The 26,015-nt window shown below is 47.8% G+C and overlaps 39 non-coding genes and 1 pseudogene across 39 annotated transcripts; all 40 read right to left on the minus strand.

Annotated features, from left to right (window-relative positions):
• Positions 1-162: 162 nt before the first annotated feature.
• Positions 163-326, minus strand: LOC142710816 (U1 spliceosomal RNA). Its single transcript, XR_012869803.1, has one exon. It is a non-coding gene; the product is annotated as a U1 spliceosomal RNA (small nuclear RNA).
• A 475-nt stretch (positions 327-801) lies between these two features.
• Positions 802-965, minus strand: LOC142710880 (U1 spliceosomal RNA). The gene has a single exon (XR_012869860.1). It is a non-coding gene; the product is annotated as a U1 spliceosomal RNA (small nuclear RNA).
• A 467-nt stretch (positions 966-1,432) lies between these two features.
• On the minus strand, positions 1,433-1,596 carry LOC142710777 (U1 spliceosomal RNA). Its single transcript, XR_012869768.1, has one exon. It is a non-coding gene; the product is annotated as a U1 spliceosomal RNA (small nuclear RNA).
• A 475-nt stretch (positions 1,597-2,071) lies between these two features.
• On the minus strand, positions 2,072-2,235 carry LOC142710881 (U1 spliceosomal RNA). The gene has a single exon (XR_012869861.1). It is a non-coding gene; the product is annotated as a U1 spliceosomal RNA (small nuclear RNA).
• Positions 2,236-2,828: 593 nt separating this feature from the next.
• Positions 2,829-2,992, minus strand: LOC142710899 (U1 spliceosomal RNA). The gene has a single exon (XR_012869877.1). It is a non-coding gene; the product is annotated as a U1 spliceosomal RNA (small nuclear RNA).
• Positions 2,993-3,459: 467 nt separating this feature from the next.
• Positions 3,460-3,623, minus strand: LOC142710804 (U1 spliceosomal RNA). The gene has a single exon (XR_012869792.1). It is a non-coding gene; the product is annotated as a U1 spliceosomal RNA (small nuclear RNA).
• Positions 3,624-4,216: 593 nt separating this feature from the next.
• Positions 4,217-4,380, minus strand: LOC142710711 (U1 spliceosomal RNA). The gene has a single exon (XR_012869708.1). It is a non-coding gene; the product is annotated as a U1 spliceosomal RNA (small nuclear RNA).
• A 475-nt stretch (positions 4,381-4,855) lies between these two features.
• Positions 4,856-5,019, minus strand: LOC142710817 (U1 spliceosomal RNA). The gene has a single exon (XR_012869804.1). It is a non-coding gene; the product is annotated as a U1 spliceosomal RNA (small nuclear RNA).
• Positions 5,020-5,494: 475 nt separating this feature from the next.
• LOC142710882 (U1 spliceosomal RNA) lies at positions 5,495-5,658 on the minus strand. Its single transcript, XR_012869862.1, has one exon. It is a non-coding gene; the product is annotated as a U1 spliceosomal RNA (small nuclear RNA).
• Positions 5,659-6,125: 467 nt separating this feature from the next.
• LOC142710778 (U1 spliceosomal RNA) lies at positions 6,126-6,289 on the minus strand. Its single transcript, XR_012869769.1, has one exon. It is a non-coding gene; the product is annotated as a U1 spliceosomal RNA (small nuclear RNA).
• Positions 6,290-6,764: 475 nt separating this feature from the next.
• Positions 6,765-6,928, minus strand: LOC142710883 (U1 spliceosomal RNA). The gene has a single exon (XR_012869863.1). It is a non-coding gene; the product is annotated as a U1 spliceosomal RNA (small nuclear RNA).
• Positions 6,929-7,521: 593 nt separating this feature from the next.
• LOC142710723 (U1 spliceosomal RNA) lies at positions 7,522-7,685 on the minus strand. Its single transcript, XR_012869719.1, has one exon. It is a non-coding gene; the product is annotated as a U1 spliceosomal RNA (small nuclear RNA).
• Positions 7,686-8,160: 475 nt separating this feature from the next.
• On the minus strand, positions 8,161-8,324 carry LOC142710884 (U1 spliceosomal RNA). Its single transcript, XR_012869864.1, has one exon. It is a non-coding gene; the product is annotated as a U1 spliceosomal RNA (small nuclear RNA).
• A 467-nt stretch (positions 8,325-8,791) lies between these two features.
• On the minus strand, positions 8,792-8,932 carry LOC142710866 (U1 spliceosomal RNA; annotated as a pseudogene).
• A 475-nt stretch (positions 8,933-9,407) lies between these two features.
• LOC142710885 (U1 spliceosomal RNA) lies at positions 9,408-9,571 on the minus strand. The gene has a single exon (XR_012869865.1). It is a non-coding gene; the product is annotated as a U1 spliceosomal RNA (small nuclear RNA).
• Positions 9,572-10,038: 467 nt separating this feature from the next.
• Positions 10,039-10,202, minus strand: LOC142710779 (U1 spliceosomal RNA). The gene has a single exon (XR_012869770.1). It is a non-coding gene; the product is annotated as a U1 spliceosomal RNA (small nuclear RNA).
• A 475-nt stretch (positions 10,203-10,677) lies between these two features.
• LOC142710888 (U1 spliceosomal RNA) lies at positions 10,678-10,841 on the minus strand. The gene has a single exon (XR_012869867.1). It is a non-coding gene; the product is annotated as a U1 spliceosomal RNA (small nuclear RNA).
• Positions 10,842-11,308: 467 nt separating this feature from the next.
• On the minus strand, positions 11,309-11,472 carry LOC142710818 (U1 spliceosomal RNA). Its single transcript, XR_012869805.1, has one exon. It is a non-coding gene; the product is annotated as a U1 spliceosomal RNA (small nuclear RNA).
• Positions 11,473-11,947: 475 nt separating this feature from the next.
• On the minus strand, positions 11,948-12,111 carry LOC142710889 (U1 spliceosomal RNA). Its single transcript, XR_012869868.1, has one exon. It is a non-coding gene; the product is annotated as a U1 spliceosomal RNA (small nuclear RNA).
• Positions 12,112-12,578: 467 nt separating this feature from the next.
• On the minus strand, positions 12,579-12,742 carry LOC142710819 (U1 spliceosomal RNA). Its single transcript, XR_012869806.1, has one exon. It is a non-coding gene; the product is annotated as a U1 spliceosomal RNA (small nuclear RNA).
• Positions 12,743-13,217: 475 nt separating this feature from the next.
• Positions 13,218-13,381, minus strand: LOC142710890 (U1 spliceosomal RNA). The gene has a single exon (XR_012869869.1). It is a non-coding gene; the product is annotated as a U1 spliceosomal RNA (small nuclear RNA).
• Positions 13,382-13,848: 467 nt separating this feature from the next.
• On the minus strand, positions 13,849-14,012 carry LOC142710780 (U1 spliceosomal RNA). The gene has a single exon (XR_012869771.1). It is a non-coding gene; the product is annotated as a U1 spliceosomal RNA (small nuclear RNA).
• Positions 14,013-14,487: 475 nt separating this feature from the next.
• LOC142710891 (U1 spliceosomal RNA) lies at positions 14,488-14,651 on the minus strand. The gene has a single exon (XR_012869870.1). It is a non-coding gene; the product is annotated as a U1 spliceosomal RNA (small nuclear RNA).
• A 467-nt stretch (positions 14,652-15,118) lies between these two features.
• LOC142710781 (U1 spliceosomal RNA) lies at positions 15,119-15,282 on the minus strand. Its single transcript, XR_012869772.1, has one exon. It is a non-coding gene; the product is annotated as a U1 spliceosomal RNA (small nuclear RNA).
• Positions 15,283-15,757: 475 nt separating this feature from the next.
• LOC142710892 (U1 spliceosomal RNA) lies at positions 15,758-15,921 on the minus strand. Its single transcript, XR_012869871.1, has one exon. It is a non-coding gene; the product is annotated as a U1 spliceosomal RNA (small nuclear RNA).
• A 467-nt stretch (positions 15,922-16,388) lies between these two features.
• LOC142710822 (U1 spliceosomal RNA) lies at positions 16,389-16,552 on the minus strand. Its single transcript, XR_012869808.1, has one exon. It is a non-coding gene; the product is annotated as a U1 spliceosomal RNA (small nuclear RNA).
• A 475-nt stretch (positions 16,553-17,027) lies between these two features.
• Positions 17,028-17,191, minus strand: LOC142710893 (U1 spliceosomal RNA). Its single transcript, XR_012869872.1, has one exon. It is a non-coding gene; the product is annotated as a U1 spliceosomal RNA (small nuclear RNA).
• Positions 17,192-17,658: 467 nt separating this feature from the next.
• LOC142710823 (U1 spliceosomal RNA) lies at positions 17,659-17,822 on the minus strand. Its single transcript, XR_012869809.1, has one exon. It is a non-coding gene; the product is annotated as a U1 spliceosomal RNA (small nuclear RNA).
• Positions 17,823-18,297: 475 nt separating this feature from the next.
• LOC142710894 (U1 spliceosomal RNA) lies at positions 18,298-18,461 on the minus strand. Its single transcript, XR_012869873.1, has one exon. It is a non-coding gene; the product is annotated as a U1 spliceosomal RNA (small nuclear RNA).
• A 467-nt stretch (positions 18,462-18,928) lies between these two features.
• Positions 18,929-19,092, minus strand: LOC142710782 (U1 spliceosomal RNA). Its single transcript, XR_012869773.1, has one exon. It is a non-coding gene; the product is annotated as a U1 spliceosomal RNA (small nuclear RNA).
• A 475-nt stretch (positions 19,093-19,567) lies between these two features.
• LOC142710895 (U1 spliceosomal RNA) lies at positions 19,568-19,731 on the minus strand. The gene has a single exon (XR_012869874.1). It is a non-coding gene; the product is annotated as a U1 spliceosomal RNA (small nuclear RNA).
• A 467-nt stretch (positions 19,732-20,198) lies between these two features.
• On the minus strand, positions 20,199-20,362 carry LOC142710824 (U1 spliceosomal RNA). Its single transcript, XR_012869810.1, has one exon. It is a non-coding gene; the product is annotated as a U1 spliceosomal RNA (small nuclear RNA).
• Positions 20,363-20,837: 475 nt separating this feature from the next.
• LOC142710896 (U1 spliceosomal RNA) lies at positions 20,838-21,001 on the minus strand. Its single transcript, XR_012869875.1, has one exon. It is a non-coding gene; the product is annotated as a U1 spliceosomal RNA (small nuclear RNA).
• A 467-nt stretch (positions 21,002-21,468) lies between these two features.
• On the minus strand, positions 21,469-21,632 carry LOC142710784 (U1 spliceosomal RNA). The gene has a single exon (XR_012869775.1). It is a non-coding gene; the product is annotated as a U1 spliceosomal RNA (small nuclear RNA).
• Positions 21,633-22,107: 475 nt separating this feature from the next.
• LOC142710898 (U1 spliceosomal RNA) lies at positions 22,108-22,271 on the minus strand. Its single transcript, XR_012869876.1, has one exon. It is a non-coding gene; the product is annotated as a U1 spliceosomal RNA (small nuclear RNA).
• A 593-nt stretch (positions 22,272-22,864) lies between these two features.
• On the minus strand, positions 22,865-23,028 carry LOC142710735 (U1 spliceosomal RNA). The gene has a single exon (XR_012869730.1). It is a non-coding gene; the product is annotated as a U1 spliceosomal RNA (small nuclear RNA).
• A 475-nt stretch (positions 23,029-23,503) lies between these two features.
• LOC142710900 (U1 spliceosomal RNA) lies at positions 23,504-23,667 on the minus strand. The gene has a single exon (XR_012869878.1). It is a non-coding gene; the product is annotated as a U1 spliceosomal RNA (small nuclear RNA).
• Positions 23,668-24,134: 467 nt separating this feature from the next.
• Positions 24,135-24,298, minus strand: LOC142710825 (U1 spliceosomal RNA). The gene has a single exon (XR_012869811.1). It is a non-coding gene; the product is annotated as a U1 spliceosomal RNA (small nuclear RNA).
• Positions 24,299-24,773: 475 nt separating this feature from the next.
• LOC142710901 (U1 spliceosomal RNA) lies at positions 24,774-24,937 on the minus strand. The gene has a single exon (XR_012869879.1). It is a non-coding gene; the product is annotated as a U1 spliceosomal RNA (small nuclear RNA).
• Positions 24,938-25,404: 467 nt separating this feature from the next.
• LOC142710785 (U1 spliceosomal RNA) lies at positions 25,405-25,568 on the minus strand. Its single transcript, XR_012869776.1, has one exon. It is a non-coding gene; the product is annotated as a U1 spliceosomal RNA (small nuclear RNA).
• Positions 25,569-26,015: the final 447 nt, after the last annotated feature.

A 26,015-nucleotide genomic window follows, 5' to 3' on the forward strand; every position in this document is an offset into this window, starting at 1 on the left:
ACCAAAGGCAGCTGATAAGGGAGAGAGGAGTATCCAATCCTCTTGGCCACCCAGAGGTCAATTGATGGCTGGCTCGCTCGATCGATCGATCGATCTAGCAAGTATCTCTGACTAGTAATAGTCAGCATTGAATAATAAGCACTGTTTTTCACCAGAGTAAATCAGGGGAAAGCGCAAACGCAGTCCCCCACTACCACAAATTATGCAGTCGAGTTTCCCGCATTTGGGGAAATCGCAGGGGTCAGCACACCCGAAGTGCAATGGCTGAGCCTCACCCTGGGAGAACCACCTTAATGATCATGGTATCTCCCCTGCCAGGTAAGTATGAGTTGCATAGCGCCTGCCAGACAGGCTCCCCTCACAAGAGGCCCTACTAAGTCGCTGAGGATTTTTCCTGGTTTTTGGTCCGAAGCAGGCCAAAGATCACCTGTCTGCATCCACCTTTTTGGATTGAAAGCAGCTTTGTTAACAATCAGTGGTCAAATCACAAGCATACAGTATACCGTCAACCAGCCCAATCAATCAATATCTTTGACACAGGCTCAAAGTAGCACAACATAGTACAGCAAAGGCACAGGTCCTACACTTTACGTTACACTCTGCACTAACATTGAGATAAAGCATCACATAGGAAAGCCACAAAACCAAAGGCAGCTGATAAGGGAGAGAGGAGTATCCAATCCTCTTGGCCACCCAGAGGTCAATTGATGGCTGGCTCGCTCGATCGATCGATCTAGCAAGTATCTCTGACTAGTAATAGTCAGCATTGAATAATAAGCACTGTTTTTCACCAGAGTAAATCAGGGGAAAGCGCGAACGCAGTCCCCCACTACCACAAATTATGCAGTCGAGTTTCCCGCATTTGGGGAAATCGCAGGGGTCAGCACACCCGAAGTGCAATGGATGAGCCTCACCCTGGGAGAACCACCTTAGTGATCATGGTATCTCCCCTGCCAGGTAAGTATGAGTTGCATAGCGCCTGCCAGACAGGCTCCCCTCACAAGAGGCCCTACTAAGTCGCTGAGGATTTTTCCTGGTTTTTGGTCCGAAGCAGGCCAAAGATCACCTGTCTGCATCCACCTTTTTGGATTGAAAGCAGCTTTGTTAACAATCAGTGGTCAAATCACAAGCATACAGTATACCGTCAACCAGCCCAATCAATCAATATCTTTGACACAGGCTCAAAGTAGCACAACATAGTACAGCAAAGGCACAGGTCCTACACTTTACGTTACACTCTGCACTAACATTGAGATAAAGCATCACATAGGAAAGCCACAAAACCAAAGGCAGCTGATAAGGGAGAGAGGAGTATCCAATCCTCTTGGCCACCCAGAGGTCAATTGATGGCTGGCTCGCTCGATCTAGCAAGTATCTCTGACTAGTAATAGTCAGCATTGAATAATAAGCACTGTTTTTCACCAGAGTAAATCAGGGGAAAGCGCAAACGCAGTCCCCCACTACCACAAATTATGCAGTCGAGTTTCCCGCATTTGGGGAAATCGCAGGGGTCAGCACACCCGAAGTGCAATGGATGAGCCTCACCCTGGGAGAACCACCTTAATGATCATGGTATCTCCCCTGCCAGGTAAGTATGAGTTGCATAGCGCCTGCCAGACAGGCTCCCCTCACAAGAGGCCCTACTAAGTCGCTGAGGATTTTTCCTGGTTTTTGGTCCGAAGCAGGCCAAAGATCACCTGTCTGCATCCACCTTTTTGGATTGAAAGCAGCTTTGTTAACAATCAGTGGTCAAATCACAAGCATACAGTATACCGTCAACCAGCCCAATCAATCAATATCTTTGACACAGGCTCAAAGTAGCACAACATAGTACAGCAAAGGCACAGGTCCTACACTTTACGTTACACTCTGCACTAACATTGAGATAAAGCATCACATAGGAAAGCCACAAAACCAAAGGCAGCTGATAAGGGAGAGAGGAGTATCCAATCCTCTTGGCCACCCAGAGGTCAATTGATGGCTGGCTCGCTCGATCGATCGATCTAGCAAGTATCTCTGACTAGTAATAGTCAGCATTGAATAATAAGCACTGTTTTTCACCAGAGTAAATCAGGGGAAAGCGCGAACGCAGTCCCCCACTACCACAAATTATGCAGTCGAGTTTCCCGCATTTGGGGAAATCGCAGGGGTCAGCACACCCGAAGTGCAATGGATGAGCCTCACCCTGGGAGAACCACCTTAGTGATCATGGTATCTCCCCTGCCAGGTAAGTATGAGTTGCATAGCGCCTGCCAGAAAGGCTCCCCTCACAAGAGGCCCTACTAAGTCGCTGAGGATTTTTCCTGGTTTTTGGTCCGAAGCAGGCCAAAGATCACCTGTCTGGATCCAACTGCGCCAAAAAACGGATGCACCTCATTGTACGGAGCCAGGGGTGTGCAGGCACCCCAAATTCCATAAGACACAGGCTCAAGTCTAAGCACTTCCAAGATGCACAGCAACCAGGGTATTAGCATATGGGGCGGCGGCTTCTGGTCAGAGCATTGCCGTGCCGATGAAGCAGTCCCCACATTTGCATGCCGTCACCTGTGAGACAGAGAGGAAGGATAGGTTAGGTTAGGGAAAGGCTCGCCATGCCCTGACTTCTCGAAGCCCAGCAGAAAAAGAAACTTCACTGATCACACTGTTGTTCATCCACGAGGGGGAGACAAAGGCTGCGTATACAGCTAAATATAAAGAGATAATGTACCACATTTTGGATTGAAAAACAGCTTTGTTGACAATCGGTGGTTAAATCACAAGCATACAAGTACCTCTGACTAGTAACAGTCAGCATTGAATAATAAGCACTGTTTTTCACCAGAGTAAATCAGGGGAAAGCGCGAACGCAGTCCCCCACTACCACAAATTATGCAGTCGAGTTTCCCGCATTTGGGGAAATCGCAGGGGTCAGCACACCCGAAGTGCAATGGATGAGCCTCACCCTGGGAGAACCACCTTAATGATCATGGTATCTCCCCTGCCAGGTAAGTATGAGTTGCATAGCGCCTGCCAGACAGGCTCCCCTCACAAGAGGCCCTACTAAGTCGCTGAGGATTTTTCCTGGTTTTTGGTCCGAAGCAGGCCAAAGATCACCTGTCTGCATCCACCTTTTTGGATTGAAAGCAGCTTTGTTAACAATCAGTGGTCAAATCACAAGCATACAGTATACCGTCAACCAGCCCAATCAATCAATATCTTTGACACAGGCTCAAAGTAGCACAACATAGTACAGCAAAGGCACAGGTCCTACACTTTACGTTACACTCTGCACTAACATTGAGATAAAGCATCACATAGGAAAGCCACAAAACCAAAGGCAGCTGATAAGGGAGAGAGGAGTATCCAATCCTCTTGGCCACCCAGAGGTCAATTGATGGCTGGCTCGCTCGATCTAGCAAGTATCTCTGACTAGTAATAGTCAGCATTGAATAATAAGCACTGTTTTTCACCAGAGTAAATCAGGGGAAAGCGCAAACGCAGTCCCCCACTACCACAAATTATGCAGTCGAGTTTCCCGCATTTGGGGAAATCGCAGGGGTCAGCACACCCGAAGTGCAATGGATGAGCCTCACCCTGGGAGAACCACCTTAGTGATCATGGTATCTCCCCTGCCAGGTAAGTATGAGTTGCATAGCGCCTGCCAGAAAGGCTCCCCTCACAAGAGGCCCTACTAAGTCGCTGAGGATTTTTCCTGGTTTTTGGTCCGAAGCAGGCCAAAGATCACCTGTCTGGATCCAACTGCGCCAAAAAACGGATGCACCTCATTGTACGGAGCCAGGGGTGTGCAGGCACCCCAAATTCCATAAGACACAGGCTCAAGTCTAAGCACTTCCAAGATGCACAGCAACCAGGGTATTAGCATATGGGGCGGCGGCTTCTGGTCAGAGCATTGCCGTGCCGATGAAGCAGTCCCCACATTTGCATGCCGTCACCTGTGAGACAGAGAGGAAGGATAGGTTAGGTTAGGGAAAGGCTCGCCATGCCCTGACTTCTCGAAGCCCAGCAGAAAAAGAAACTTCACTGATCACACTGTTGTTCATCCACGAGGGGGAGACAAAGGCTGCGTATACAGCTAAATATAAAGAGATAATGTACCACATTTTGGATTGAAAAACAGCTTTGTTGACAATCGGTGGTTAAATCACAAGCATACAAGTACCTCTGACTAGTAACAGTCAGCATTGAATAATAAGCACTGTTTTTCACCAGAGTAAATCAGGGGAAAGCGCGAACGCAGTCCCCCACTACCACAAATTATGCAGTCGAGTTTCCCGCATTTGGGGAAATCGCAGGGGTCAGCACACCCGAAGTGCAATGGATGAGCCTCACCCTGGGAGAACCACCTTAATGATCATGGTATCTCCCCTGCCAGGTAAGTATGAGTTGCATAGCGCCTGCCAGACAGGCTCCCCTCACAAGAGGCCCTACTAAGTCGCTGAGGATTTTTCCTGGTTTTTGGTCCGAAGCAGGCCAAAGATCACCTGTCTGCATCCACCTTTTTGGATTGAAAGCAGCTTTGTTAACAATCAGTGGTCAAATCACAAGCATACAGTATACCGTCAACCAGCCCAATCAATCAATATCTTTGACACAGGCTCAAAGTAGCACAACATAGTACAGCAAAGGCACAGGTCCTACACTTTACGTTACACTCTGCACTAACATTGAGATAAAGCATCACATAGGAAAGCCACAAAACCAAAGGCAGCTGATAAGGGAGAGAGGAGTATCCAATCCTCTTGGCCACCCAGAGGTCAATTGATGGCTGGCTCGCTCGATCGATCGATCTAGCAAGTATCTCTGACTAGTAATAGTCAGCATTGAATAATAAGCACTGTTTTTCACCAGAGTAAATCAGGGGAAAGCGCAAACGCAGTCCCCCACTACCACAAATTATGCAGTCGAGTTTCCCGCATTTGGGGAAATCGCAGGGGTCAGCACACCCGAAGTGCAATGGCTGAGCCTCACCCTGGGAGAACCACCTTAATGATCATGGTATCTCCCCTGCCAGGTAAGTATGAGTTGCATAGCGCCTGCCAGACAGGCTCCCCTCACAAGAGGCCCTACTAAGTCGCTGAGGATTTTTCCTGGTTTTTGGTCCGAAGCAGGCCAAAGATCACCTGTCTGCATCCACCTTTTTGGATTGAAAGCAGCTTTGTTAACAATCAGTGGTCAAATCACAAGCATACAGTATACCGTCAACCAGCCCAATCAATCAATATCTTTGACACAGGCTCAAAGTAGCACAACATAGTACAGCAAAGGCACAGGTCCTACACTTTACGTTACACTCTGCACTAACATTGAGATAAAGCATCACATAGGAAAGCCACAAAACCAAAGGCAGCTGATAAGGGAGAGAGGAGTATCCAATCCTCTTGGCCACCCAGAGGTCAATTGATGGCTGGCTCGCTCGATCGATCGATCTAGCAAGTATCTCTGACTAGTAATAGTCAGCATTGAATAATAAGCACTGTTTTTCACCAGAGTAAATCAGGGGAAAGCGCGAACGCAGTCCCCCACTACCACAAATTATGCAGTCGAGTTTCCCGCATTTGGGGAAATCGCAGGGGTCAGCACACCCGAAGTGCAATGGATGAGCCTCACCCTGGGAGAACCACCTTAGTGATCATGGTATCTCCCCTGCCAGGTAAGTATGAGTTGCATAGCGCCTGCCAGACAGGCTCCCCTCACAAGAGGCCCTACTAAGTCGCTGAGGATTTTTCCTGGTTTTTGGTCCGAAGCAGGCCAAAGATCACCTGTCTGCATCCACCTTTTTGGATTGAAAGCAGCTTTGTTAACAATCAGTGGTCAAATCACAAGCATACAGTATACCGTCAACCAGCCCAATCAATCAATATCTTTGACACAGGCTCAAAGTAGCACAACATAGTACAGCAAAGGCACAGGTCCTACACTTTACGTTACACTCTGCACTAACATTGAGATAAAGCATCACATAGGAAAGCCACAAAACCAAAGGCAGCTGATAAGGGAGAGAGGAGTATCCAATCCTCTTGGCCACCCAGAGGTCAATTGATGGCTGGCTCGCTCGATCTAGCAAGTATCTCTGACTAGTAATAGTCAGCATTGAATAATAAGCACTGTTTTTCACCAGAGTAAATCAGGGGAAAGCGCAAACGCAGTCCCCCACTACCACAAATTATGCAGTCGAGTTTCCCGCATTTGGGGAAATCGCAGGGGTCAGCACACCCGAAGTGCAATGGATGAGCCTCACCCTGGGAGAACCACCTTAATGATCATGGTATCTCCCCTGCCAGGTAAGTATGAGTTGCATAGCGCCTGCCAGACAGGCTCCCCTCACAAGAGGCCCTACTAAGTCGCTGAGGATTTTTCCTGGTTTTTGGTCCGAAGCAGGCCAAAGATCACCTGTCTGCATCCACCTTTTTGGATTGAAAGCAGCTTTGTTAACAATCAGTGGTCAAATCACAAGCATACAGTATACCGTCAACCAGCCCAATCAATCAATATCTTTGACACAGGCTCAAAGTAGCACAACATAGTACAGCAAAGGCACAGGTCCTACACTTTACGTTACACTCTGCACTAACATTGAGATAAAGCATCACATAGGAAAGCCACAAAACCAAAGGCAGCTGATAAGGGAGAGAGGAGTATCCAATCCTCTTGGCCACCCAGAGGTCAATTGATGGCTGGCTCGCTCGATCGATCGATCTAGCAAGTATCTCTGACTAGTAATAGTCAGCATTGAATAATAAGCACTGTTTTTCACCAGAGTAAATCAGGGGAAAGCGCGAACGCAGTCCCCCACTACCACAAATTATGCAGTCGAGTTTCCCGCATTTGGGGAAATCGCAGGGGTCAGCACACCCGAAGTGCAATGGATGAGCCTCACCCTGGGAGAACCACCTTAGTGATCATGGTATCTCCCCTGCCAGGTAAGTATGAGTTGCATAGCGCCTGCCAGAAAGGCTCCCCTCACAAGAGGCCCTACTAAGTCGCTGAGGATTTTTCCTGGTTTTTGGTCCGAAGCAGGCCAAAGATCACCTGTCTGGATCCAACTGCGCCAAAAAACGGATGCACCTCATTGTACGGAGCCAGGGGTGTGCAGGCACCCCAAATTCCATAAGACACAGGCTCAAGTCTAAGCACTTCCAAGATGCACAGCAACCAGGGTATTAGCATATGGGGCGGCGGCTTCTGGTCAGAGCATTGCCGTGCCGATGAAGCAGTCCCCACATTTGCATGCCGTCACCTGTGAGACAGAGAGGAAGGATAGGTTAGGTTAGGGAAAGGCTCGCCATGCCCTGACTTCTCGAAGCCCAGCAGAAAAAGAAACTTCACTGATCACACTGTTGTTCATCCACGAGGGGGAGACAAAGGCTGCGTATACAGCTAAATATAAAGAGATAATGTACCACATTTTGGATTGAAAAACAGCTTTGTTGACAATCGGTGGTTAAATCACAAGCATACAAGTACCTCTGACTAGTAACAGTCAGCATTGAATAATAAGCACTGTTTTTCACCAGAGTAAATCAGGGGAAAGCGCGAACGCAGTCCCCCACTACCACAAATTATGCAGTCGAGTTTCCCGCATTTGGGGAAATCGCAGGGGTCAGCACACCCGAAGTGCAATGGATGAGCCTCACCCTGGGAGAACCACCTTAATGATCATGGTATCTCCCCTGCCAGGTAAGTATGAGTTGCATAGCGCCTGCCAGACAGGCTCCCCTCACAAGAGGCCCTACTAAGTCGCTGAGGATTTTTCCTGGTTTTTGGTCCGAAGCAGGCCAAAGATCACCTGTCTGCATCCACCTTTTTGGATTGAAAGCAGCTTTGTTAACAATCAGTGGTCAAATCACAAGCATACAGTATACCGTCAACCAGCCCAATCAATCAATATCTTTGACACAGGCTCAAAGTAGCACAACATAGTACAGCAAAGGCACAGGTCCTACACTTTACGTTACACTCTGCACTAACATTGAGATAAAGCATCACATAGGAAAGCCACAAAACCAAAGGCAGCTGATAAGGGAGAGAGGAGTATCCAATCCTCTTGGCCACCCAGAGGTCAATTGATGGCTGGCTCGCTCGATCGATCGATCTAGCAAGTATCTCTGACTAGTAATAGTCAGCATTGAATAATAAGCACTGTTTTTCACCAGAGTAAATCAGGGGAAAGCGCGAACGCAGTCCCCCACTACCACAAATTATGCAGTCGAGTTTCCCGCATTTGGGGAAATCGCAGGGGTCAGCACACCCGAAGTGCAATGGATGAGCCTCACCCTGGGAGAACCACCTTAGTGATCATGGTATCTCCCCTGCCAGGTAAGTATGAGTTGCATAGCGCCTGCCAGACAGGCTCCCCTCACAAGAGGCCCTACTAAGTCGCTGAGGATTTTTCCTGGTTTTTGGTCCGAAGCAGGCCAAAGATCACCTGTCTGCATCCACCTTTTTGGATTGAAAGCAGCTTTGTTAACAATCAGTGGTCAAATCACAAGCATACAGTATACCGTCAACCAGCCCAATCAATCAATATCTTTGACACAGGCTCAAAGTAGCACAACATAGTACAGCAAAGGCACAGGTCCTACACTTTACGTTACACTCTGCACTAACATTGAGATAAAGCATCACATAGGAAAGCCACAAAACCAAAGGCAGCTGATAAGGGAGAGAGGAGTATCCAATCCTCTTGGCCACCCAGAGGTCAATTGATGGCTGGCTCGCTCGATCTAGCAAGTATCTCTGACTAGTAATAGTCAGCATTGAATAATAAGCACTGTTTTTCACCAGAGTAAATCAGGGGAAAGCGCAAACGCAGTCCCCCACTACCACAAATTATGCAGTCGAGTTTCCCGCATTTGGGGAAATCGCAATGGCTGAGCCTCACCCTGGGAGAACCACCTTAATGATCATGGTATCTCCCCTGCCAGGTAAGTATGAGTTGCATAGCGCCTGCCAGACAGGCTCCCCTCACAAGAGGCCCTACTAAGTCGCTGAGGATTTTTCCTGGTTTTTGGTCCGAAGCAGGCCAAAGATCACCTGTCTGCATCCACCTTTTTGGATTGAAAGCAGCTTTGTTAACAATCAGTGGTCAAATCACAAGCATACAGTATACCGTCAACCAGCCCAATCAATCAATATCTTTGACACAGGCTCAAAGTAGCACAACATAGTACAGCAAAGGCACAGGTCCTACACTTTACGTTACACTCTGCACTAACATTGAGATAAAGCATCACATAGGAAAGCCACAAAACCAAAGGCAGCTGATAAGGGAGAGAGGAGTATCCAATCCTCTTGGCCACCCAGAGGTCAATTGATGGCTGGCTCGCTCGATCGATCGATCTAGCAAGTATCTCTGACTAGTAATAGTCAGCATTGAATAATAAGCACTGTTTTTCACCAGAGTAAATCAGGGGAAAGCGCGAACGCAGTCCCCCACTACCACAAATTATGCAGTCGAGTTTCCCGCATTTGGGGAAATCGCAGGGGTCAGCACACCCGAAGTGCAATGGATGAGCCTCACCCTGGGAGAACCACCTTAGTGATCATGGTATCTCCCCTGCCAGGTAAGTATGAGTTGCATAGCGCCTGCCAGACAGGCTCCCCTCACAAGAGGCCCTACTAAGTCGCTGAGGATTTTTCCTGGTTTTTGGTCCGAAGCAGGCCAAAGATCACCTGTCTGCATCCACCTTTTTGGATTGAAAGCAGCTTTGTTAACAATCAGTGGTCAAATCACAAGCATACAGTATACCGTCAACCAGCCCAATCAATCAATATCTTTGACACAGGCTCAAAGTAGCACAACATAGTACAGCAAAGGCACAGGTCCTACACTTTACGTTACACTCTGCACTAACATTGAGATAAAGCATCACATAGGAAAGCCACAAAACCAAAGGCAGCTGATAAGGGAGAGAGGAGTATCCAATCCTCTTGGCCACCCAGAGGTCAATTGATGGCTGGCTCGCTCGATCTAGCAAGTATCTCTGACTAGTAATAGTCAGCATTGAATAATAAGCACTGTTTTTCACCAGAGTAAATCAGGGGAAAGCGCAAACGCAGTCCCCCACTACCACAAATTATGCAGTCGAGTTTCCCGCATTTGGGGAAATCGCAGGGGTCAGCACACCCGAAGTGCAATGGATGAGCCTCACCCTGGGAGAACCACCTTAATGATCATGGTATCTCCCCTGCCAGGTAAGTATGAGTTGCATAGCGCCTGCCAGACAGGCTCCCCTCACAAGAGGCCCTACTAAGTCGCTGAGGATTTTTCCTGGTTTTTGGTCCGAAGCAGGCCAAAGATCACCTGTCTGCATCCACCTTTTTGGATTGAAAGCAGCTTTGTTAACAATCAGTGGTCAAATCACAAGCATACAGTATACCGTCAACCAGCCCAATCAATCAATATCTTTGACACAGGCTCAAAGTAGCACAACATAGTACAGCAAAGGCACAGGTCCTACACTTTACGTTACACTCTGCACTAACATTGAGATAAAGCATCACATAGGAAAGCCACAAAACCAAAGGCAGCTGATAAGGGAGAGAGGAGTATCCAATCCTCTTGGCCACCCAGAGGTCAATTGATGGCTGGCTCGCTCGATCGATCGATCTAGCAAGTATCTCTGACTAGTAATAGTCAGCATTGAATAATAAGCACTGTTTTTCACCAGAGTAAATCAGGGGAAAGCGCGAACGCAGTCCCCCACTACCACAAATTATGCAGTCGAGTTTCCCGCATTTGGGGAAATCGCAGGGGTCAGCACACCCGAAGTGCAATGGATGAGCCTCACCCTGGGAGAACCACCTTAGTGATCATGGTATCTCCCCTGCCAGGTAAGTATGAGTTGCATAGCGCCTGCCAGACAGGCTCCCCTCACAAGAGGCCCTACTAAGTCGCTGAGGATTTTTCCTGGTTTTTGGTCCGAAGCAGGCCAAAGATCACCTGTCTGCATCCACCTTTTTGGATTGAAAGCAGCTTTGTTAACAATCAGTGGTCAAATCACAAGCATACAGTATACCGTCAACCAGCCCAATCAATCAATATCTTTGACACAGGCTCAAAGTAGCACAACATAGTACAGCAAAGGCACAGGTCCTACACTTTACGTTACACTCTGCACTAACATTGAGATAAAGCATCACATAGGAAAGCCACAAAACCAAAGGCAGCTGATAAGGGAGAGAGGAGTATCCAATCCTCTTGGCCACCCAGAGGTCAATTGATGGCTGGCTCGCTCGATCTAGCAAGTATCTCTGACTAGTAATAGTCAGCATTGAATAATAAGCACTGTTTTTCACCAGAGTAAATCAGGGGAAAGCGCAAACGCAGTCCCCCACTACCACAAATTATGCAGTCGAGTTTCCCGCATTTGGGGAAATCGCAGGGGTCAGCACACCCGAAGTGCAATGGCTGAGCCTCACCCTGGGAGAACCACCTTAATGATCATGGTATCTCCCCTGCCAGGTAAGTATGAGTTGCATAGCGCCTGCCAGACAGGCTCCCCTCACAAGAGGCCCTACTAAGTCGCTGAGGATTTTTCCTGGTTTTTGGTCCGAAGCAGGCCAAAGATCACCTGTCTGCATCCACCTTTTTGGATTGAAAGCAGCTTTGTTAACAATCAGTGGTCAAATCACAAGCATACAGTATACCGTCAACCAGCCCAATCAATCAATATCTTTGACACAGGCTCAAAGTAGCACAACATAGTACAGCAAAGGCACAGGTCCTACACTTTACGTTACACTCTGCACTAACATTGAGATAAAGCATCACATAGGAAAGCCACAAAACCAAAGGCAGCTGATAAGGGAGAGAGGAGTATCCAATCCTCTTGGCCACCCAGAGGTCAATTGATGGCTGGCTCGCTCGATCGATCGATCTAGCAAGTATCTCTGACTAGTAATAGTCAGCATTGAATAATAAGCACTGTTTTTCACCAGAGTAAATCAGGGGAAAGCGCGAACGCAGTCCCCCACTACCACAAATTATGCAGTCGAGTTTCCCGCATTTGGGGAAATCGCAGGGGTCAGCACACCCGAAGTGCAATGGATGAGCCTCACCCTGGGAGAACCACCTTAGTGATCATGGTATCTCCCCTGCCAGGTAAGTATGAGTTGCATAGCGCCTGCCAGACAGGCTCCCCTCACAAGAGGCCCTACTAAGTCGCTGAGGATTTTTCCTGGTTTTTGGTCCGAAGCAGGCCAAAGATCACCTGTCTGCATCCACCTTTTTGGATTGAAAGCAGCTTTGTTAACAATCAGTGGTCAAATCACAAGCATACAGTATACCGTCAACCAGCCCAATCAATCAATATCTTTGACACAGGCTCAAAGTAGCACAACATAGTACAGCAAAGGCACAGGTCCTACACTTTACGTTACACTCTGCACTAACATTGAGATAAAGCATCACATAGGAAAGCCACAAAACCAAAGGCAGCTGATAAGGGAGAGAGGAGTATCCAATCCTCTTGGCCACCCAGAGGTCAATTGATGGCTGGCTCGCTCGATCTAGCAAGTATCTCTGACTAGTAATAGTCAGCATTGAATAATAAGCACTGTTTTTCACCAGAGTAAATCAGGGGAAAGCGCAAACGCAGTCCCCCACTACCACAAATTATGCAGTCGAGTTTCCCGCATTTGGGGAAATCGCAGGGGTCAGCACACCCGAAGTGCAATGGCTGAGCCTCACCCTGGGAGAACCACCTTAATGATCATGGTATCTCCCCTGCCAGGTAAGTATGAGTTGCATAGCGCCTGCCAGACAGGCTCCCCTCACAAGAGGCCCTACTAAGTCGCTGAGGATTTTTCCTGGTTTTTGGTCCGAAGCAGGCCAAAGATCACCTGTCTGCATCCACCTTTTTGGATTGAAAGCAGCTTTGTTAACAATCAGTGGTCAAATCACAAGCATACAGTATACCGTCAACCAGCCCAATCAATCAATATCTTTGACACAGGCTCAAAGTAGCACAACATAGTACAGCAAAGGCACAGGTCCTACACTTTACGTTACACTCTGCACTAACATTGAGATAAAGCATCACATAGGAAAGCCACAAAACCAAAGGCAGCTGATAAGGGAGAGAGGAGTATCCAATCCTCTTGGCCACCCAGAGGTCAATTGATGGCTGGCTCGCTCGATCGATCGATCTAGCAAGTATCTCTGACTAGTAATAGTCAGCATTGAATAATAAGCACTGTTTTTCACCAGAGTAAATCAGGGGAAAGCGCGAACGCAGTCCCCCACTACCACAAATTATGCAGTCGAGTTTCCCGCATTTGGGGAAATCGCAGGGGTCAGCACACCCGAAGTGCAATGGATGAGCCTCACCCTGGGAGAACCACCTTAGTGATCATGGTATCTCCCCTGCCAGGTAAGTATGAGTTGCATAGCGCCTGCCAGACAGGCTCCCCTCACAAGAGGCCCTACTAAGTCGCTGAGGATTTTTCCTGGTTTTTGGTCCGAAGCAGGCCAAAGATCACCTGTCTGCATCCACCTTTTTGGATTGAAAGCAGCTTTGTTAACAATCAGTGGTCAAATCACAAGCATACAGTATACCGTCAACCAGCCCAATCAATCAATATCTTTGACACAGGCTCAAAGTAGCACAACATAGTACAGCAAAGGCACAGGTCCTACACTTTACGTTACACTCTGCACTAACATTGAGATAAAGCATCACATAGGAAAGCCACAAAACCAAAGGCAGCTGATAAGGGAGAGAGGAGTATCCAATCCTCTTGGCCACCCAGAGGTCAATTGATGGCTGGCTCGCTCGATCTAGCAAGTATCTCTGACTAGTAATAGTCAGCATTGAATAATAAGCACTGTTTTTCACCAGAGTAAATCAGGGGAAAGCGCAAACGCAGTCCCCCACTACCACAAATTATGCAGTCGAGTTTCCCGCATTTGGGGAAATCGCAGGGGTCAGCACACCCGAAGTGCAATGGATGAGCCTCACCCTGGGAGAACCACCTTAATGATCATGGTATCTCCCCTGCCAGGTAAGTATGAGTTGCATAGCGCCTGCCAGACAGGCTCCCCTCACAAGAGGCCCTACTAAGTCGCTGAGGATTTTTCCTGGTTTTTGGTCCGAAGCAGGCCAAAGATCACCTGTCTGCATCCACCTTTTTGGATTGAAAGCAGCTTTGTTAACAATCAGTGGTCAAATCACAAGCATACAGTATACCGTCAACCAGCCCAATCAATCAATATCTTTGACACAGGCTCAAAGTAGCACAACATAGTACAGCAAAGGCACAGGTCCTACACTTTACGTTACACTCTGCACTAACATTGAGATAAAGCATCACATAGGAAAGCCACAAAACCAAAGGCAGCTGATAAGGGAGAGAGGAGTATCCAATCCTCTTGGCCACCCAGAGGTCAATTGATGGCTGGCTCGCTCGATCGATCGATCTAGCAAGTATCTCTGACTAGTAATAGTCAGCATTGAATAATAAGCACTGTTTTTCACCAGAGTAAATCAGGGGAAAGCGCGAACGCAGTCCCCCACTACCACAAATTATGCAGTCGAGTTTCCCGCATTTGGGGAAATCGCAGGGGTCAGCACACCCGAAGTGCAATGGATGAGCCTCACCCTGGGAGAACCACCTTAGTGATCATGGTATCTCCCCTGCCAGGTAAGTATGAGTTGCATAGCGCCTGCCAGACAGGCTCCCCTCACAAGAGGCCCTACTAAGTCGCTGAGGATTTTTCCTGGTTTTTGGTCCGAAGCAGGCCAAAGATCACCTGTCTGCATCCACCTTTTTGGATTGAAAGCAGCTTTGTTAACAATCAGTGGTCAAATCACAAGCATACAGTATACCGTCAACCAGCCCAATCAATCAATATCTTTGACACAGGCTCAAAGTAGCACAACATAGTACAGCAAAGGCACAGGTCCTACACTTTACGTTACACTCTGCACTAACATTGAGATAAAGCATCACATAGGAAAGCCACAAAACCAAAGGCAGCTGATAAGGGAGAGAGGAGTATCCAATCCTCTTGGCCACCCAGAGGTCAATTGATGGCTGGCTCGCTCGATCTAGCAAGTATCTCTGACTAGTAATAGTCAGCATTGAATAATAAGCACTGTTTTTCACCAGAGTAAATCAGGGGAAAGCGCAAACGCAGTCCCCCACTACCACAAATTATGCAGTCGAGTTTCCCGCATTTGGGGAAATCGCAGGGGTCAGCACACCCGAAGTGCAATGGATGAGCCTCACCCTGGGAGAACCACCTTAATGATCATGGTATCTCCCCTGCCAGGTAAGTATGAGTTGCATAGCGCCTGCCAGACAGGCTCCCCTCACAAGAGGCCCTACTAAGTCGCTGAGGATTTTTCCTGGTTTTTGGTCCGAAGCAGGCCAAAGATCACCTGTCTGCATCCACCTTTTTGGATTGAAAGCAGCTTTGTTAACAATCAGTGGTCAAATCACAAGCATACAGTATACCGTCAACCAGCCCAATCAATCAATATCTTTGACACAGGCTCAAAGTAGCACAACATAGTACAGCAAAGGCACAGGTCCTACACTTTACGTTACACTCTGCACTAACATTGAGATAAAGCATCACATAGGAAAGCCACAAAACCAAAGGCAGCTGATAAGGGAGAGAGGAGTATCCAATCCTCTTGGCCACCCAGAGGTCAATTGATGGCTGGCTCGCTCGATCGATCGATCTAGCAAGTATCTCTGACTAGTAATAGTCAGCATTGAATAATAAGCACTGTTTTTCACCAGAGTAAATCAGGGGAAAGCGCGAACGCAGTCCCCCACTACCACAAATTATGCAGTCGAGTTTCCCGCATTTGGGGAAATCGCAGGGGTCAGCACACCCGAAGTGCAATGGATGAGCCTCACCCTGGGAGAACCACCTTAGTGATCATGGTATCTCCCCTGCCAGGTAAGTATGAGTTGCATAGCGCCTGCCAGACAGGCTCCCCTCACAAGAGGCCCTACTAAGTCGCTGAGGATTTTTCCTGGTTTTTGGTCCGAAGCAGGCCAAAGATCACCTGTCTGCATCCACCTTTTTGGATTGAAAGCAGCTTTGTTAACAATCAGTGGTCAAATCACAAGCATACAGTATACCGTCAACCAGCCCAATCAATCAATATCTTTGACACAGGCTCAAAGTAGCACAACATAGTACAGCAAAGGCACAGGTCCTACACTTTACGTTACACTCTGCACTAACATTGAGATAAAGCATCACATAGGAAAGCCACAAAACCAAAGGCAGCTGATAAGGGAGAGAGGAGTATCCAATCCTCTTGGCCACCCAGAGGTCAATTGATGGCTGGCTCGCTCGATCTAGCAAGTATCTCTGACTAGTAATAGTCAGCATTGAATAATAAGCACTGTTTTTCACCAGAGTAAATCAGGGGAAAGCGCAAACGCAGTCCCCCACTACCACAAATTATGCAGTCGAGTTTCCCGCATTTGGGGAAATCGCAGGGGTCAGCACACCCGAAGTGCAATGGCTGAGCCTCACCCTGGGAGAACCACCTTAATGATCATGGTATCTCCCCTGCCAGGTAAGTATGAGTTGCATAGCGCCTGCCAGACAGGCTCCCCTCACAAGAGGCCCTACTAAGTCGCTGAGGATTTTTCCTGGTTTTTGGTCCGAAGCAGGCCAAAGATCACCTGTCTGCATCCACCTTTTTGGATTGAAAGCAGCTTTGTTAACAATCAGTGGTCAAATCACAAGCATACAGTATACCGTCAACCAGCCCAATCAATCAATATCTTTGACACAGGCTCAAAGTAGCACAACATAGTACAGCAAAGGCACAGGTCCTACACTTTACGTTACACTCTGCACTAACATTGAGATAAAGCATCACATAGGAAAGCCACAAAACCAAAGGCAGCTGATAAGGGAGAGAGGAGTATCCAATCCTCTTGGCCACCCAGAGGTCAATTGATGGCTGGCTCGCTCGATCGATCGATCTAGCAAGTATCTCTGACTAGTAATAGTCAGCATTGAATAATAAGCACTGTTTTTCACCAGAGTAAATCAGGGGAAAGCGCGAACGCAGTCCCCCACTACCACAAATTATGCAGTCGAGTTTCCCGCATTTGGGGAAATCGCAGGGGTCAGCACACCCGAAGTGCAATGGATGAGCCTCACCCTGGGAGAACCACCTTAGTGATCATGGTATCTCCCCTGCCAGGTAAGTATGAGTTGCATAGCGCCTGCCAGACAGGCTCCCCTCACAAGAGGCCCTACTAAGTCGCTGAGGATTTTTCCTGGTTTTTGGTCCGAAGCAGGCCAAAGATCACCTGTCTGCATCCACCTTTTTGGATTGAAAGCAGCTTTGTTAACAATCAGTGGTCAAATCACAAGCATACAGTATACCGTCAACCAGCCCAATCAATCAATATCTTTGACACAGGCTCAAAGTAGCACAACATAGTACAGCAAAGGCACAGGTCCTACACTTTACGTTACACTCTGCACTAACATTGAGATAAAGCATCACATAGGAAAGCCACAAAACCAAAGGCAGCTGATAAGGGAGAGAGGAGTATCCAATCCTCTTGGCCACCCAGAGGTCAATTGATGGCTGGCTCGCTCGATCTAGCAAGTATCTCTGACTAGTAATAGTCAGCATTGAATAATAAGCACTGTTTTTCACCAGAGTAAATCAGGGGAAAGCGCAAACGCAGTCCCCCACTACCACAAATTATGCAGTCGAGTTTCCCGCATTTGGGGAAATCGCAGGGGTCAGCACACCCGAAGTGCAATGGCTGAGCCTCACCCTGGGAGAACCACCTTAATGATCATGGTATCTCCCCTGCCAGGTAAGTATGAGTTGCATAGCGCCTGCCAGACAGGCTCCCCTCACAAGAGGCCCTACTAAGTCGCTGAGGATTTTTCCTGGTTTTTGGTCCGAAGCAGGCCAAAGATCACCTGTCTGCATCCACCTTTTTGGATTGAAAGCAGCTTTGTTAACAATCAGTGGTCAAATCACAAGCATACAGTATACCGTCAACCAGCCCAATCAATCAATATCTTTGACACAGGCTCAAAGTAGCACAACATAGTACAGCAAAGGCACAGGTCCTACACTTTACGTTACACTCTGCACTAACATTGAGATAAAGCATCACATAGGAAAGCCACAAAACCAAAGGCAGCTGATAAGGGAGAGAGGAGTATCCAATCCTCTTGGCCACCCAGAGGTCAATTGATGGCTGGCTCGCTCGATCGATCGATCTAGCAAGTATCTCTGACTAGTAATAGTCAGCATTGAATAATAAGCACTGTTTTTCACCAGAGTAAATCAGGGGAAAGCGCGAACGCAGTCCCCCACTACCACAAATTATGCAGTCGAGTTTCCCGCATTTGGGGAAATCGCAGGGGTCAGCACACCCGAAGTGCAATGGATGAGCCTCACCCTGGGAGAACCACCTTAGTGATCATGGTATCTCCCCTGCCAGGTAAGTATGAGTTGCATAGCGCCTGCCAGACAGGCTCCCCTCACAAGAGGCCCTACTAAGTCGCTGAGGATTTTTCCTGGTTTTTGGTCCGAAGCAGGCCAAAGATCACCTGTCTGCATCCACCTTTTTGGATTGAAAGCAGCTTTGTTAACAATCAGTGGTCAAATCACAAGCATACAGTATACCGTCAACCAGCCCAATCAATCAATATCTTTGACACAGGCTCAAAGTAGCACAACATAGTACAGCAAAGGCACAGGTCCTACACTTTACGTTACACTCTGCACTAACATTGAGATAAAGCATCACATAGGAAAGCCACAAAACCAAAGGCAGCTGATAAGGGAGAGAGGAGTATCCAATCCTCTTGGCCACCCAGAGGTCAATTGATGGCTGGCTCGCTCGATCTAGCAAGTATCTCTGACTAGTAATAGTCAGCATTGAATAATAAGCACTGTTTTTCACCAGAGTAAATCAGGGGAAAGCGCAAACGCAGTCCCCCACTACCACAAATTATGCAGTCGAGTTTCCCGCATTTGGGGAAATCGCAGGGGTCAGCACACCCGAAGTGCAATGGATGAGCCTCACCCTGGGAGAACCACCTTAATGATCATGGTATCTCCCCTGCCAGGTAAGTATGAGTTGCATAGCGCCTGCCAGACAGGCTCCCCTCACAAGAGGCCCTACTAAGTCGCTGAGGATTTTTCCTGGTTTTTGGTCCGAAGCAGGCCAAAGATCACCTGTCTGCATCCACCTTTTTGGATTGAAAGCAGCTTTGTTAACAATCAGTGGTCAAATCACAAGCATACAGTATACCGTCAACCAGCCCAATCAATCAATATCTTTGACACAGGCTCAAAGTAGCACAACATAGTACAGCAAAGGCACAGGTCCTACACTTTACGTTACACTCTGCACTAACATTGAGATAAAGCATCACATAGGAAAGCCACAAAACCAAAGGCAGCTGATAAGGGAGAGAGGAGTATCCAATCCTCTTGGCCACCCAGAGGTCAATTGATGGCTGGCTCGCTCGATCGATCGATCTAGCAAGTATCTCTGACTAGTAATAGTCAGCATTGAATAATAAGCACTGTTTTTCACCAGAGTAAATCAGGGGAAAGCGCGAACGCAGTCCCCCACTACCACAAATTATGCAGTCGAGTTTCCCGCATTTGGGGAAATCGCAGGGGTCAGCACACCCGAAGTGCAATGGATGAGCCTCACCCTGGGAGAACCACCTTAGTGATCATGGTATCTCCCCTGCCAGGTAAGTATGAGTTGCATAGCGCCTGCCAGACAGGCTCCCCTCACAAGAGGCCCTACTAAGTCGCTGAGGATTTTTCCTGGTTTTTGGTCCGAAGCAGGCCAAAGATCACCTGTCTGCATCCACCTTTTTGGATTGAAAGCAGCTTTGTTAACAATCAGTGGTCAAATCACAAGCATACAGTATACCGTCAACCAGCCCAATCAATCAATATCTTTGACACAGGCTCAAAGTAGCACAACATAGTACAGCAAAGGCACAGGTCCTACACTTTACGTTACACTCTGCACTAACATTGAGATAAAGCATCACATAGGAAAGCCACAAAACCAAAGGCAGCTGATAAGGGAGAGAGGAGTATCCAATCCTCTTGGCCACCCAGAGGTCAATTGATGGCTGGCTCGCTCGATCTAGCAAGTATCTCTGACTAGTAATAGTCAGCATTGAATAATAAGCACTGTTTTTCACCAGAGTAAATCAGGGGAAAGCGCAAACGCAGTCCCCCACTACCACAAATTATGCAGTCGAGTTTCCCGCATTTGGGGAAATCGCAGGGGTCAGCACACCCGAAGTGCAATGGCTGAGCCTCACCCTGGGAGAACCACCTTAATGATCATGGTATCTCCCCTGCCAGGTAAGTATGAGTTGCATAGCGCCTGCCAGACAGGCTCCCCTCACAAGAGGCCCTACTAAGTCGCTGAGGATTTTTCCTGGTTTTTGGTCCGAAGCAGGCCAAAGATCACCTGTCTGCATCCACCTTTTTGGATTGAAAGCAGCTTTGTTAACAATCAGTGGTCAAATCACAAGCATACAGTATACCGTCAACCAGCCCAATCAATCAATATCTTTGACACAGGCTCAAAGTAGCACAACATAGTACAGCAAAGGCACAGGTCCTACACTTTACGTTACACTCTGCACTAACATTGAGATAAAGCATCACATAGGAAAGCCACAAAACCAAAGGCAGCTGATAAGGGAGAGAGGAGTATCCAATCCTCTTGGCCACCCAGAGGTCAATTGATGGCTGGCTCGCTCGATCGATCGATCTAGCAAGTATCTCTGACTAGTAATAGTCAGCATTGAATAATAAGCACTGTTTTTCACCAGAGTAAATCAGGGGAAAGCGCGAACGCAGTCCCCCACTACCACAAATTATGCAGTCGAGTTTCCCGCATTTGGGGAAATCGCAGGGGTCAGCACACCCGAAGTGCAATGGATGAGCCTCACCCTGGGAGAACCACCTTAGTGATCATGGTATCTCCCCTGCCAGGTAAGTATGAGTTGCATAGCGCCTGCCAGACAGGCTCCCCTCACAAGAGGCCCTACTAAGTCGCTGAGGATTTTTCCTGGTTTTTGGTCCGAAGCAGGCCAAAGATCACCTGTCTGCATCCACCTTTTTGGATTGAAAGCAGCTTTGTTAACAATCAGTGGTCAAATCACAAGCATACAGTATACCGTCAACCAGCCCAATCAATCAATATCTTTGACACAGGCTCAAAGTAGCACAACATAGTACAGCAAAGGCACAGGTCCTACACTTTACGTTACACTCTGCACTAACATTGAGATAAAGCATCACATAGGAAAGCCACAAAACCAAAGGCAGCTGATAAGGGAGAGAGGAGTATCCAATCCTCTTGGCCACCCAGAGGTCAATTGATGGCTGGCTCGCTCGATCTAGCAAGTATCTCTGACTAGTAATAGTCAGCATTGAATAATAAGCACTGTTTTTCACCAGAGTAAATCAGGGGAAAGCGCAAACGCAGTCCCCCACTACCACAAATTATGCAGTCGAGTTTCCCGCATTTGGGGAAATCGCAGGGGTCAGCACACCCGAAGTGCAATGGATGAGCCTCACCCTGGGAGAACCACCTTAATGATCATGGTATCTCCCCTGCCAGGTAAGTATGAGTTGCATAGCGCCTGCCAGACAGGCTCCCCTCACAAGAGGCCCTACTAAGTCGCTGAGGATTTTTCCTGGTTTTTGGTCCGAAGCAGGCCAAAGATCACCTGTCTGCATCCACCTTTTTGGATTGAAAGCAGCTTTGTTAACAATCAGTGGTCAAATCACAAGCATACAGTATACCGTCAACCAGCCCAATCAATCAATATCTTTGACACAGGCTCAAAGTAGCACAACATAGTACAGCAAAGGCACAGGTCCTACACTTTACGTTACACTCTGCACTAACATTGAGATAAAGCATCACATAGGAAAGCCACAAAACCAAAGGCAGCTGATAAGGGAGAGAGGAGTATCCAATCCTCTTGGCCACCCAGAGGTCAATTGATGGCTGGCTCGCTCGATCGATCGATCTAGCAAGTATCTCTGACTAGTAATAGTCAGCATTGAATAATAAGCACTGTTTTTCACCAGAGTAAATCAGGGGAAAGCGCGAACGCAGTCCCCCACTACCACAAATTATGCAGTCGAGTTTCCCGCATTTGGGGAAATCGCAGGGGTCAGCACACCCGAAGTGCAATGGATGAGCCTCACCCTGGGAGAACCACCTTAGTGATCATGGTATCTCCCCTGCCAGGTAAGTATGAGTTGCATAGCGCCTGCCAGAAAGGCTCCCCTCACAAGAGGCCCTACTAAGTCGCTGAGGATTTTTCCTGGTTTTTGGTCCGAAGCAGGCCAAAGATCACCTGTCTGGATCCAACTGCGCCAAAAAACGGATGCACCTCATTGTACGGAGCCAGGGGTGTGCAGGCACCCCAAATTCCATAAGACACAGGCTCAAGTCTAAGCACTTCCAAGATGCACAGCAACCAGGGTATTAGCATATGGGGCGGCGGCTTCTGGTCAGAGCATTGCCGTGCCGATGAAGCAGTCCCCACATTTGCATGCCGTCACCTGTGAGACAGAGAGGAAGGATAGGTTAGGTTAGGGAAAGGCTCGCCATGCCCTGACTTCTCGAAGCCCAGCAGAAAAAGAAACTTCACTGATCACACTGTTGTTCATCCACGAGGGGGAGACAAAGGCTGCGTATACAGCTAAATATAAAGAGATAATGTACCACATTTTGGATTGAAAAACAGCTTTGTTGACAATCGGTGGTTAAATCACAAGCATACAAGTACCTCTGACTAGTAACAGTCAGCATTGAATAATAAGCACTGTTTTTCACCAGAGTAAATCAGGGGAAAGCGCGAACGCAGTCCCCCACTACCACAAATTATGCAGTCGAGTTTCCCGCATTTGGGGAAATCGCAGGGGTCAGCACACCCGAAGTGCAATGGATGAGCCTCACCCTGGGAGAACCACCTTAATGATCATGGTATCTCCCCTGCCAGGTAAGTATGAGTTGCATAGCGCCTGCCAGACAGGCTCCCCTCACAAGAGGCCCTACTAAGTCGCTGAGGATTTTTCCTGGTTTTTGGTCCGAAGCAGGCCAAAGATCACCTGTCTGCATCCACCTTTTTGGATTGAAAGCAGCTTTGTTAACAATCAGTGGTCAAATCACAAGCATACAGTATACCGTCAACCAGCCCAATCAATCAATATCTTTGACACAGGCTCAAAGTAGCACAACATAGTACAGCAAAGGCACAGGTCCTACACTTTACGTTACACTCTGCACTAACATTGAGATAAAGCATCACATAGGAAAGCCACAAAACCAAAGGCAGCTGATAAGGGAGAGAGGAGTATCCAATCCTCTTGGCCACCCAGAGGTCAATTGATGGCTGGCTCGCTCGATCGATCGATCTAGCAAGTATCTCTGACTAGTAATAGTCAGCATTGAATAATAAGCACTGTTTTTCACCAGAGTAAATCAGGGGAAAGCGCGAACGCAGTCCCCCACTACCACAAATTATGCAGTCGAGTTTCCCGCATTTGGGGAAATCGCAGGGGTCAGCACACCCGAAGTGCAATGGATGAGCCTCACCCTGGGAGAACCACCTTAGTGATCATGGTATCTCCCCTGCCAGGTAAGTATGAGTTGCATAGCGCCTGCCAGACAGGCTCCCCTCACAAGAGGCCCTACTAAGTCGCTGAGGATTTTTCCTGGTTTTTGGTCCGAAGCAGGCCAAAGATCACCTGTCTGCATCCACCTTTTTGGATTGAAAGCAGCTTTGTTAACAATCAGTGGTCAAATCACAAGCATACAGTATACCGTCAACCAGCCCAATCAATCAATATCTTTGACACAGGCTCAAAGTAGCACAACATAGTACAGCAAAGGCACAGGTCCTACACTTTACGTTACACTCTGCACTAACATTGAGATAAAGCATCACATAGGAAAGCCACAAAACCAAAGGCAGCTGATAAGGGAGAGAGGAGTATCCAATCCTCTTGGCCACCCAGAGGTCAATTGATGGCTGGCTCGCTCGATCTAGCAAGTATCTCTGACTAGTAATAGTCAGCATTGAATAATAAGCACTGTTTTTCACCAGAGTAAATCAGGGGAAAGCGCAAACGCAGTCCCCCACTACCACAAATTATGCAGTCGAGTTTCCCGCATTTGGGGAAATCGCAGGGGTCAGCACACCCGAAGTGCAATGGCTGAGCCTCACCCTGGGAGAACCACCTTAATGATCATGGTATCTCCCCTGCCAGGTAAGTATGAGTTGCATAGCGCCTGCCAGACAGGCTCCCCTCACAAGAGGCCCTACTAAGTCGCTGAGGATTTTTCCTGGTTTTTGGTCCGAAGCAGGCCAAAGATCACCTGTCTGCATCCACCTTTTTGGATTGAAAGCAGCTTTGTTAACAATCAGTGGTCAAATCACAAGCATACAGTATACCGTCAACCAGCCCAATCAATCAATATCTTTGACACAGGCTCAAAGTAGCACAACATAGTACAGCAAAGGCACAGGTCCTACACTTTACGTTACACTCTGCACTAACATTGAGATAAAGCATCACATAGGAAAGCCACAAAACCAAAGGCAGCTGATAAGGGAGAGAGGAGTATCCAATCCTCTTGGCCACCCAGAGGTCAATTGATGGCTGGCTCGCTCGATCGATCGATCTAGCAAGTATCTCTGACTAGTAATAGTCAGCATTGAATAATAAGCACTGTTTTTCACCAGAGTAAATCAGGGGAAAGCGCGAACGCAGTCCCCCACTACCACAAATTATGCAGTCGAGTTTCCCGCATTTGGGGAAATCGCAGGGGTCAGCACACCCGAAGTGCAATGGATGAGCCTCACCCTGGGAGAACCACCTTAGTGATCATGGTATCTCCCCTGCCAGGTAAGTATGAGTTGCATAGCGCCTGCCAGACAGGCTCCCCTCACAAGAGGCCCTACTAAGTCGCTGAGGATTTTTCCTGGTTTTTGGTCCGAAGCAGGCCAAAGATCACCTGTCTGCATCCACCTTTTTGGATTGAAAGCAGCTTTGTTAACAATCAGTGGTCAAATCACAAGCATACAGTATACCGTCAACCAGCCCAATCAATCAATATCTTTGACACAGGCTCAAAGTAGCACAACATAGTACAGCAAAGGCACAGGTCCTACACTTTACGTTACACTCTGCACTAACATTGAGATAAAGCATCACATAGGAAAGCCACAAAACCAAAGGCAGCTGATAAGGGAGAGAGGAGTATCCAATCCTCTTGGCCACCCAGAGGTCAATTGATGGCTGGCTCGCTCGATCTAGCAAGTATCTCTGACTAGTAATAGTCAGCATTGAATAATAAGCACTGTTTTTCACCAGAGTAAATCAGGGGAAAGCGCAAACGCAGTCCCCCACTACCACAAATTATGCAGTCGAGTTTCCCGCATTTGGGGAAATCGCAGGGGTCAGCACACCCGAAGTGCAATGGATGAGCCTCACCCTGGGAGAACCACCTTAATGATCATGGTATCTCCCCTGCCAGGTAAGTATGAGTTGCATAGCGCCTGCCAGACAGGCTCCCCTCACAAGAGGCCCTACTAAGTCGCTGAGGATTTTTCCTGGTTTTTGGTCCGAAGCAGGCCAAAGATCACCTGTCTGCATCCACCTTTTTGGATTGAAAGCAGCTTTGTTAACAATCAGTGGTCAAATCACAAGCATACAGTATACCGTCAACCAGCCCAATCAATCAATATCTTTGACACAGGCTCAAAGTAGCACAACATAGTACAGCAAAGGCACAGGTCCTACACTTTACGTTACACTCTGCACTAACATTGAGATAAAGCATCACATAGGAAAGCCACAAAACCAAAGGCAGCTGATAAGGGAGAGAGGAGTATCCAATCCTCTTGGCCACCCAGAGGTCAATTGATGGCTGGCTCGCTCGATCGATCGATCTAGCAAGTATCTCTGACTAGTAATAGTCAGCATTGAATA

Source organism: Rhinoderma darwinii, unplaced genomic scaffold (genome assembly GCF_050947455.1).
Source record: "Rhinoderma darwinii isolate aRhiDar2 unplaced genomic scaffold, aRhiDar2.hap1 Scaffold_4278, whole genome shotgun sequence".
NCBI classification, from domain to species: Eukaryota; Metazoa; Chordata; class Amphibia; order Anura; family Rhinodermatidae; genus Rhinoderma; species Rhinoderma darwinii.